The 11,198-nt window shown below is 39.5% G+C and overlaps 1 non-coding gene across 1 annotated transcript; it reads right to left on the reverse strand.

Annotated features, from left to right (window-relative positions):
- Positions 1-6,811: 6,811 nt before the first annotated feature.
- On the reverse strand, positions 6,812-6,919 carry LOC130964456 (small nucleolar RNA R71). The gene has a single exon (XR_009080550.1). It is a non-coding gene; the product is annotated as a small nucleolar RNA R71 (small nucleolar RNA).
- Positions 6,920-11,198: the final 4,279 nt, after the last annotated feature.

Consider the following 11,198-nt stretch of genomic DNA (forward strand, 5'->3'; position numbering starts at 1 on the left):
GTTTGTTTGGTTGTTTGTGAAAAAACTGGGGATATTTTATTTGAGATTAAAAGATGCAATAATGTGTATGGATTGACTCTTGAGGACTTGAAAGAACAAAATGCAACATGTTTTACCTCTCTTGAATCTGAAAAATGACTATGGCATAAAAAAGTTGGGTCATGCTAGCATGTACCAAATTTCTAAACTAGTCAAGAAAAATTTGGTGAGAGGAATTCCAAGTATCAAATTTGATAAGGATCTTACTTATGATGCTTGTCAATTAGGCAAACAAGTAAAATATTCTTTTAAACCAAAAGATGAAATTTCAACCAAAAGACCATTAGAGATGTTACACGTTGATCTTTTTGATCCAACAAGAACTCAAAGTTTAGGAGGTAAACACTATGGTTTAGTGGTGGTGGATGATTACTCTAGATTTGGTTGGGTATTTTTTCTTGCTCATAAAAATGATGCTTTTCATGCATTCTCAACCCTTTGCAAATGAATTCAAAATGAAAAAATTTAAAGATAGCCCATTTGAGAAGTGATCACGAAAAAAAATTTGAAAATCAAGGTTTTGAAAAATTCTGTGATGATTTTGGAATTGCTCATAATTTTTCATGTCCTAGAACACTTCAACAAAATGGAGTTGTTGAAAGAAGGAATAGAAGCCTTCAAGATACGACTAGGGCTATGTTATGTGAGAATGAAATTCCAAAATTCCTATGGGCTGAAGCTGTAAATACATCATGCTATATTTTGAATAGGACAATAATTAGAAAAGGGTTGAAGAAAACTCCTTATGAACTATGGAAAGGAACCCCTCCAAATCTTAAGTATTTTCATGTTTTTGGATGCAAATGTTTTGTTCTTAACAACAAAGAAAATTTTGGTAAATTTGATCCAAAATCATATGAGGGAATGTTTGTTGGATATTCCACTACTAGCAAGGCCTATAGGATTTATCTCAAAGAACATAGGAGCATAGAGGAATCCATACATGTGACTTTTTGTGATTCTAATTCAATTCCCAGTACTGTGATAGATGATGACACAAATTGTGAAGAAGTTGTCAAGGAAACCAGTGGTGAAAATCCCAAGTCTGCTCAAAATGAAGAATCTGCCAGTCCAGTTTTCTCTCGTCATATTAGAGGAGATATTTCTATTTTATCTCCTGAGCCAGCACGAAAAACTGAAACAGTGAGACCCACAGAAGCTCATCAAAGTTCAACACCATTCTGGAAGCCTAGAGAATGGGAGTCCATGAGGGGTTATCGTCATGACTTTATCATTGGTGATCCCTTTCAAAGTGTAACAACAAGATCCTCAACCAAAAAGCAATCCGAACCAAGCAATCTTGCCTTCTTGTCACAAATGGAGCCTAACAATGTGAAACAAGCTCTTGAAGATCCATCTTGGGTCAAAGCCATGCAAGAAAAGCTTGCTCAATTCGACAAGAATGAGGTTTGGACACTAGTACCTCATCTGGATGGTAAGAAGGTAATGGGTACTAAGTGGGTTTTTAAAAATAAACTTGGTGAGGATGGATAAGTTGTTCGTAACAAGGCTAGATTAGTGGCCCAAAGTTATGATCAAGAAGAGGGAATAGATTTTGATGAGTCTTTTGCTCCGGTAGCTAGAATGGAAGCAATTAGGTTGCTTCTTGCCTATGCTGCCCATAAGGGTTTTAAAATATTTCAAATGGATGTAAAATGTGCTTTCCTTAATGGCTTTATTGATAGAGAAGTATTTGTGGCACAACCCCCCGGTTTTGAACATAAGGATTTTCCAAATCATATTTTCAAACTTTCAAAGGCTCTTTATGGCCATAGGCAAGCTCCAAGGGCTTGGTATGAAAGGCTTAGTACCTTCCCATTAGAAAATCAATTTCAAAGAGGTACCACGGACACAACTTTATTCATTAAAGCATCTAATGATGATATTCTTCTAGTTCAAGTTTATGTGGATGACATTGTGTTTGGATCGGCCAATGTGTCCTTGTGTGAAGAGTTTGGAAAACTCATGACTAGTGAGTTTGAGATGAGTTTAATGGGAGAGCTTTCTTTCTTTCTTGGCCTCCAAATTAAACAAACTCCTAGTGGTACCTTTATTCACCAAGAAAAGTATGCAAAAGAACTTATCAAAAAGTTTGGCCTAGAAAACTCTAAACTAATGGGAACACCAATGCATCCAAACACTAAACTTGAAAAGAAGCATGATGGCAAAGATGTCGATGAAATATGGTATAGAGGAATGATTGGTTCACTAATATATCTTACCTGCTCTAGACCGGATATTGTTCAAAGTGTGGGTGTATGTTCAAGGTTTCAATCTCACCCAAAGGAATCCTATCTTTCAGCCGTTGAACAAATCATTAGATATATTAAGGGAACTAGTGATTATGGCTTGTGGTATCCAAAATCTGATGATTTTTGTGCTGTAGAGTTTTGTGATGCAGATTATGCGGGAGATAGAGTGGATAGAAGAAGCACATCAGGCATGTGTTGCTTCCTTGGGAGATCACTCAACATGTGGCCCTATCCACAGCTGAAGTTGAATATATTTCTGCATCTGAATGTTGTTCACAATTAATTTGGCTAAAAACGCAGTTGGAAGATTATAAATTAAAAATCAATAGTATACCCTTGTTTTGTGATAACATGAGTGCTATAAATATTTCAAAAAATCCTATTTTGCACTCAAGAACTAAGCACATTGAAATCAAATATCATTTTATTAGAGAACATGTGCAAAAGGGTACTATTGATATTCAATTTGTAAAATCTGAAGACCAACTTGCTGACATTTTTACAAAACCCCTCTGTGAAGACAGATTCTTGATGAGCGGATAATTTGTATGCTTTTTGGCATTGTTTTTAGTATATTTTTAGTATGATCTAGTTAGTTTTTAGTATATTTTTATTAGTTTTTAGTTAAAATTCACTTTTCTGGACTTTACTATGAGTTTGTGTGTTTTTCTGTGATTTCAGGTATTTTCTGGCTGAAATTGAGGGACCTGAGCAAAAATCTGATCCAGAGACTCAAAAGGACTGCAGATGCTGTTGGATTCTGACCTCCCTGCACTCGAAGTGGATTTTCTGGAGCTACAGAAGCCCAATTGGCGCGCTCTCAACGGCGTTGGAAAGTAGACATCCTGGGCTTTCCAGCAATATATAATAGTCCATACTTTGCCCAAGATTTGATGGCCCAAACCGGCGTTCAAAGTCACCTCAAGAAATTCCAGCGTTAAACGCCGGAACTGGCACCTAATTGGGAGTTAAACGCCCAAACTGGCACTAAAGCTGGCGTTTAACTCCAAGGAGAGTCTCTACACGAAAAAGCTTCATTGCTCAGCCCAAGCACACACCAAGTGGGCCCGGAAGTGGATTTTTATGTCATTTACTCATCTATGTACTAGTTTTCTATAAGTAGGACCTTTTACTATTGTATTAGGGACATCTTGGTAGCTATCTTTGAGTTTTATGCTATCTTAGATCATTGGGAGGCTGGCCTCACGGCCATGCCTAGACCTTGTTCTTATGTATTTTCAACGGTGGAGTTTCTACACACCATAGATTAAGGTGTGGAGCTCTGCTGTACCTCGAGTATTAATGCAATTACTATTGTTCTTCCATTCAATTCCGCTTGTTCTTTGTCCAAGATATCACTTGTTCTTCAACATGATGAAGGTGATGATTGACGCCCATCACCATTCTCACCCATGAACAAGGTGACTGACAACCATTCTTGTTCTACAAGCATCTGAGGCTTAGTGAATATCTCTTGGATTCCTGATTGCACGATGCATGGTTGATCGCCTGACAACCGAGTGCTCGCCTGACAAACGAGCCAGCCATTCCGTGAGATCAGAGTCTTCGTGGTATAGGCAGGACATGATGGCAGCATTCAAGAGAATCCGGAAGGTCTAACCTTGTCTGTGGTATTCTGAGTAGGATTCAATGATTGAATGACTGTGACGTGCTTCAAACCTGTAACCTACTGGGCGTTAGTGACAGACGCAAAAGAGTGATTCTATTCCGGTAGGGGAGGGAACCAAACCGGTGATTGGCAGTACTGTGACAGAGTGCGTGCATTAGCTTTCACTGCGCGGATGGGAGGTAGCTGCTGACAACAGTGAAACCCTACACGAGCTTGCCATGGAAAGGAGTAAGAAGGATTGGATGAAGGCAGTAGGAAAGCAGAGAGACGGAAGGGAAGGCATCTTCATACACTTGTCTGAAGCTCTTACACCAATGATATACATAAGTATCACTATCTTTATCTTTATATTATTTTCGTTCATCATCATATACAATTGAGTTTGCCTGACTAAGATTTACAAGATGACCATAGCTTGCTTCAATGCTAACAATCTCCGTGGGATCGACCCTTACTCACGTAAGGTATTACTTGGACGACCCAGTGCACTTGCTGGTTAGTTGTGCGAAGTTGTGTAATGCCATGGTATTGAGCTACCACGTTTTTGGAGCCATTACCGGGGATTATGAGAGTTGTGAAAAAGTACTGTTCACAATTTCGCGCACCAAGTTTTTGGCGCCGTTGCCGGGGATTGTTCATGTTTTGAGCAAGCTTTTGGTAACAATGCCTGGGATTGTTCTAGTTTGGACAACTGACGGTTCATCTTGTTGCTTAGATTAGGTATTTATTTTTTCGAAATTCTTGAAGATGAATTCTAGAGTTTCATGATGATTTGTTGAAATCTGGCTGGCTGAGAAGCCATGTCTAATCTGATTGGACCGAGGTTTCAACTTATCACCACAAGAGCTTGTTGATTTTCATCAATTTTGCTTTTGGAGCAGTGATCTGCTAAGGCTTGGCTGACCTTTGGTCATGTCTAGTGTTTTGGACCGAAGCTTTCTTTGAAAGTTTGGCTGGCTGTGAAGCCATGTCTAATTCCTGGACCGGATTCTTAGACTAGCATTGCATTGATTCCTGGAATTCTCACCAAGAATTTTGATGTTTTCACTTAATTTTCGAAAAACACAAAAAAAAAAAATTTCACAAAAACCATAAAAACCAAAAAAAAAAAATTTTTCAAGAAACATCAAATATTTTCTATTTCTTCTTTTTTCTTGCTTAAGTCTAGTGTCTCATCTTAAGTTTGGTGTCAAATGCATGTTTTTGTTATAATTTTCGAATCCATGCATATATTTCTTTGTTTTGATCTTTGAATTCTATTGACTTGAAGTATTTTGTGTGTCTCATATGCATTCTCATATTGTTAGTGTCAGTAGTACACAAACTGCTAAGTTTGGTGTCTTGCATGCATTGTTATTTGATTCTTGTTGCATTTTGATTATTAAAAATCCAAAAATATTTTTAATTTGTGTCTTTTCAAGTCAATGATACAAAGAATTGAAGATTCAGAACATACTGCAGAGGAATTATACAGAAAAAGCTGAGCATTCAAAAATGCCCAGTGAAGAAGGCAGACTGGCGTTTAAACGCCAGCCAGGGCACCTGGTTGGGCGTTTAACGCCCAAAGAGGTAGCATTTTGGGCGTTAAACGCCAGAATGTATACCATTCTGGGCGTTTAACGCCAGGATGGTGCTAGGGGGAAGATTTTGTTTTCAAAATCAATTTTTTTCAAGTTTTCAAAGTTTTTCAAAATCAGATCTTTTTCAAATCATATCTTTTCAATCAAATGTTTTCAAAATCAATTTCTTTCCTTTTTCAAAAGATACTTACTAACAATTAAAGATTTGATTGAACATCTCAAGTTTGTTGCCTTTTCTGTTGAGGAAGGTTTTATGTTTGAATCATATCTTTTCTTGTTAGGCAAGTCATTAATTTTTAAAATTATATCTTTTCAAATTGTTTTCAAATCATATCTTTTAAAATTGTTTTCAAATCATATCTTCTCAATCACATCTTTTTAAAACCATAACTTTTCAATTAAATCTTTTTAACCACATCTTTTTCAAAATAGTTTTCAATCAAATCTTTTTAATTTCTAATTTCAAAATCTTTTTCAAAATCACTTGATTTCTTTTTCACTTTTAATTTTCGAAAATTATCAATCAGATTTTCAAAATGTTTTCAAAATCTTTTAAATGAATTTTCGAAAATTCTCTTCCCTCCTTCCCACATCCTTCTATTTATGGAGTACCACTCCTTCTGAATGCACAATTCGAACCTTATCTAACTAAAGTTCGAATTCTTCTTCTCCTTCTTCTTTCTATTTCTCTTTTCCTCTGACATTTCAAGGAATCTCTATACTGTGACATAGAGGATTCCACATTTTCTTTTTCTCTTCTCTTTCATATGAGCAGGAGCAGAGACAAAGGCATTCTTGTTGAAGCTGACCCTGAACCTGAGAGAACCTTGAAGCGAAAGCTAAGAGAAGCCAAGGCACAACTCTCTTTAGAGGACCTGACCGAATTCTTCAAGGAAGAAGAACACATGGCAGCCGAAAACAACAACAATGCCAACAATGCAAGGAAGGTGCTGGGTGACTTCACTGCACCTACTCCTGATTTTTATGGGAGAAGCATCTCTATCCCAGCCATTGGAGCAAACAACTTTGAGCTTAAGCCTCAATTAGTTTCTCTAATGCAACAGAATTGCAAGTTCCATGGACTTCCAATGGAAGATCCTCATCAGTTTTTAGCTGAATTCTTGCAAATCTGTGACACAGTCAAGACTAATGGGGTTGACCCTGAGGTCTATAAACTGATGCTATTCCCTTTTGCTGTAAGAGACAGAGCTAGAATATGGTTGGATTCTCAACCTAAAGAAAGCCTGGACTCTTGGGAAAAGCTAGTCAATGCCTTCTTGGCAAAGTTCTTTCCACCACAAAGATGGAGTAAGCTTAGAGTGGAAGTCCAAACCTTCAGACAGAAGGATGGAGAATCCCTCTATGAAGCTTGGGAAAGATACAAACAATTAATCAGAAGATGTCCCTCAGACATGCTTTCTGAATGGAGCATCATAGGTATTTTCTATGATGGTCTCTCTGAACTATCCAAGATGTCTTTGGATAGCTCTGCTGGAGGATCTCTTCATCTGAAGAAGACGCCTGCAGAAGCTCAAGAATTGATTGAAATGGTTGCAAATAACCAATTCATGTACACTTCTGAAAGAAATCCTGTGAACAATGGGACTAGTCAGAAGAAAGGAGTTCTTGAGATTGACACTCTGAATGCCATATTGGCTCAGAACAAGATATTGACTCAACAAGTCAATTTGATTTCTCAAAGTCTGTCTGGAATGCAAAATGCACCAGGTAGTACTAAGGAAGCTTCATCTGAGGAAGAAGCTTATGATCCTGAGAACCCTTCAATGGAAGAGGTGAATTACCTAGGAGAACCCTATGGAAACACCTATAATTCTTCATGGAGAAATCACCCAAATTTCTCATGGAAGAATCAAGAGAGACCTCAACAAGGTTTCAATAACAATAATGGTGGAAGAAACAGGTTTAGCAATGGCAAGCCTTTTCCATCATCTTCTCATCAACAGACAGAGAGTTCTAAGCAGAATACTTCTGACTTAGCAACAATGGTCTCTGATCTAATAAAGACCACTCAAAGTTTCATGACTGAAACAAGGTCCTCCATTAGGAATTTGGAAGGACAAGTGGGTCAGCTGAGCAAGAAAGTTACTGAACTCCCTCCTAACACTCTCCCAAGTAATACAGAAGAAAATCCAAAAGGAGAGTGCAAAGCCATAGACATGGCCGAATATGGAGAGGAAAGAGAGGAGGAGGACGCCACTGAGGAAGACCTCAGTGGGCGTGTACCAATCTCCTCTGAGTTCCTCAATGAGGAACAATGGGAATCTGAGGCTCAAAATGAGACCATAGAGATTCCATTGGACTTACTTCTGCCATTCATGAGCTCTGATGAGTATTCTTCCTCTGAAAAGGATGAGTATGTCACTGAAGAGCAAGTTGCTAAATACCTTGGAGCAATCATGAAACTGAATGACAAGTTATTTGGAAATGAGACTTGGGAGGATGAACCTCCCTTGCTCACCAAAGAACTGGATGACTTGTCTAGGCAGAAACTGCCTCAAAAGAGGCAGGATCCTGGGAAGTTTTCTATACCTTGTACCATAGGCACCATGACCTTCAAGAAGGCCTTGTGTGACTTAGGGTCAAGTGTAAACCTCATGCCCCTCTCTGTAATGGAGAAATTAGGGATCCTTGAGGTGCAAGCTGCAAGAATCTCATTAGAGATGGCAGACAATTCAAGAAAACAAGCTCATGGACTTGTAGAGAATGTTTTGGTGAAGATTGAGGACCATTACATCCCTACTGATTTCATAGTCCTAGAGACTGGGAAGTGCATGGATGAATCCATCATCCTTGGTAGACCCTTCCTAGCCACAGCAAGGGCTGTGATTGATGTTGATAGAGGAGAGTTGATCATTCAAGTGAATGAAGAATCCTTGGTGTTTAAGGCCCAAGGACATCCCTCTATCATCATGGAGAGGAAGCATGAAGAGTTTCTCTCAAAACAGAGCCAAACAGAGCCCCCACAGTCAAACTCTAAGTTTGGTGTTGGGAGGCCACAACCAAACTCTAAGTTTGGTGTTGAACCCCCACATTCAAACTCTAAGTTTGGTGTTGGGAGGTTCCAACACGGTTCTGAGTATTTCTGAGGCTCCATGAGAGTCCTCTGTCAAGCTAATGACATTAAAGAAGCGCTTGTTGGGAGGCAACCCAATGTTTTATGGTTAACTATTTTCTTTTGTTATTTTATCTTTTTTGTAGGTTGATGATCATAAGAAGTCACAAAAACAATGAAAAAAGCAAAAACAGAATGAAAAACAGGAAGAAAAACAGAACACCCTGGAGGAGAAGAAGCTGGCGTTCAAACGCCAGTAATGCTAGCTGTTGGGCGTTTAACGCCCAGTCTGGCACCATTCTGGGCGTTTAACGCCAGAAAGGGGCACCAGACTGGCGTTAAACGCCAGTAAAGGGCAACAACCTGGCGTTAAACGCCAGGAATGGGCACCAGCCCGGTGTTTAACGCCAGAAATAGCTCAAAACGTGATTTTGAGCAACATTTGGTGCAGGGATGACTTTTTCTTGACACCACAGGATCTGTGGACCCCACAGGACCCCACCATCACTCTCTCTCTTCTTCCCCCATTCACCAATCACCTCAATACCTCTTCCCCAAAAACCCTTCACCTATCAAATCCCATCTTTCTCTTCACCACTCACATCCATCCTTCATAAATCCCCACCAACCTCACCCTTCAAATTCAAACCACTTTCCCTCCCAAACCCACCCTCCATGGCCGAACCATTACCCCCCTCTCTCCTATAAATACCCTTCTTCAACCCTTCATTTTCACACAACCTAAATACCCCTTCTTTCCCTTCTTGGCCGAACACACCACTTTCCCCCTCTTCCTCATTTCTTCTTCTTCTACTCTCTTCTTTCTTCTTTTGCTCGAGGACGAGCAAACATTTTAAGTTTGGTGTGGTAAAAGTGTTGCTTTTTCGTTTTTCCATAACCATTTATGGCATCCAAGGCCGGAGAAACCTCTAAAAAGAGGAAAGGGAAGGCAAAAGCTTCCACCTCCGAGTCATGGGAGATGGATAGATTCCTCTCAAGGGTGCATCAAGTCCACTTCTATGAAGTTGTGGCCTTGAAGAAGGTGATCCCCGAAGTCCCTTTTCACTCAAAAAGGGTGAATATCCGGAGATCCGCCATGAGATCCGAAGAAGAGGTTGGGAAGTGCTTACCAACCCCATTCAACAAGTCGGAATCTTGATGGTTCAAGAGTTCTATGCCAATGCATGGATCACCAAGAACCATGACCAAAGTGTGAACCCGAATCCAAAGAATTATCTCACTATGGTTCGGGGGAAATACTTGGATTTTAGTCCGGAGAGTGTGAGGGTGGCGTTCAACTTGCCTATGATGCAAGGAGATGAGCACCCTTACACTAGAAGGGTCAACTTTGATCAAAGGTTGGACCAAGTCCTCACAATCATATGTGAAGAGGGCGCACAATGGAAGCAAGATTCAAGAGGAAAGCCGGTTCAATTGAGAAGGCATGACCTCAAGCCCGTGGCTAGAGGATGGTTAGAGTTCATACAACGCTCAATCATTCCCACTAGCAACCGGTCCGAAGTTACCATAGACCGGGCCATCATGATCCATAGCATCATGATTGGAGAAGAAATAGAAGTTCATGAGGTTATAGCCCAAGAACTCTACAAGGTGGCGGACAAGACCTCCACTTTGGCAAGGTTAGCCTTTCCTCATCTCATCTGTCACCTCTGTTATTCAGTTGGAGTTGACATAGAAGGAGATACCTCCATTGATGAGGACAAGCCCATCACCAAGAAAAGGATGGAGTACACAAGAGACCCCTCTCACCATGAGATCCCTGAGATGCCTCAAGGGATGCACTTTCCTCCACAAAACTATTGGGAGCAACTAAACACCTCCCTAGGAGAATTGAGTTCCAACATGGGACAACTAAGGGTGGAACATCAAGAACACTCCATTCTCCTCCATGAAATTAGAGAAGATCAAAGAATCATGAGAGAGGAGCAACAAAGACAAGGAAGAGACATTGAGGAGCTCAAGCACTCCATAGGATCTTCAAGAGCAAGAAAGAGCCGCCATCACTAAGGTGGACCCATTCCTTGATTTCCTTGTTCTTTATTCTTCTGTTTTTCGATTTTTATGCTTTATGTTTGTCCATGTTTGTGTCTTGTGATCATTAGTGTCTTAGTGTCTATGCCTTAAAGTTATGAATGTCCTATGAATCCATCACCTTTCTTGAATAAAAACGTGCTCAATTGAAAAGGAAAGAATTGCATGAATTCTGAATTTTATAATAGTTTAATTATTTTGATGTGGTGGCAACACTTTTGTTCTCTGAATGTATGCTTGAACAGTGCATATGTCTTTTGAATTTGTGGTTCATGAATGTTGGCTCTTGAAAGAATGATGAAAAAGGAGACATGTTACTGAGGATCTGAAAAATCATTAAAAATGATTCTTGAAGCAAGAAAAAGCAGAAAAAAAAGAGAGAAAAAGCAAACGAAAAAAAAAAAAATTTCGAAAAAAAAAAGAAAAAGAAAAAAATAAAGTTGTGATCCAAGGTAAATAAGAGTGTGCTTAAGAACCCTGGACACCTCTAATTGGGGACTTTAGCAAAGCTGAGTCACAATCTGAAAAGGTTCACCCAATTATGTGTCTGTGGCATGTATGTATCCGGTGGT

This window comes from Arachis stenosperma, chromosome 2 (assembly GCF_014773155.1).
Source record: "Arachis stenosperma cultivar V10309 chromosome 2, arast.V10309.gnm1.PFL2, whole genome shotgun sequence".
NCBI lineage: Eukaryota > Viridiplantae > Streptophyta > Magnoliopsida > Fabales > Fabaceae > Arachis > Arachis stenosperma.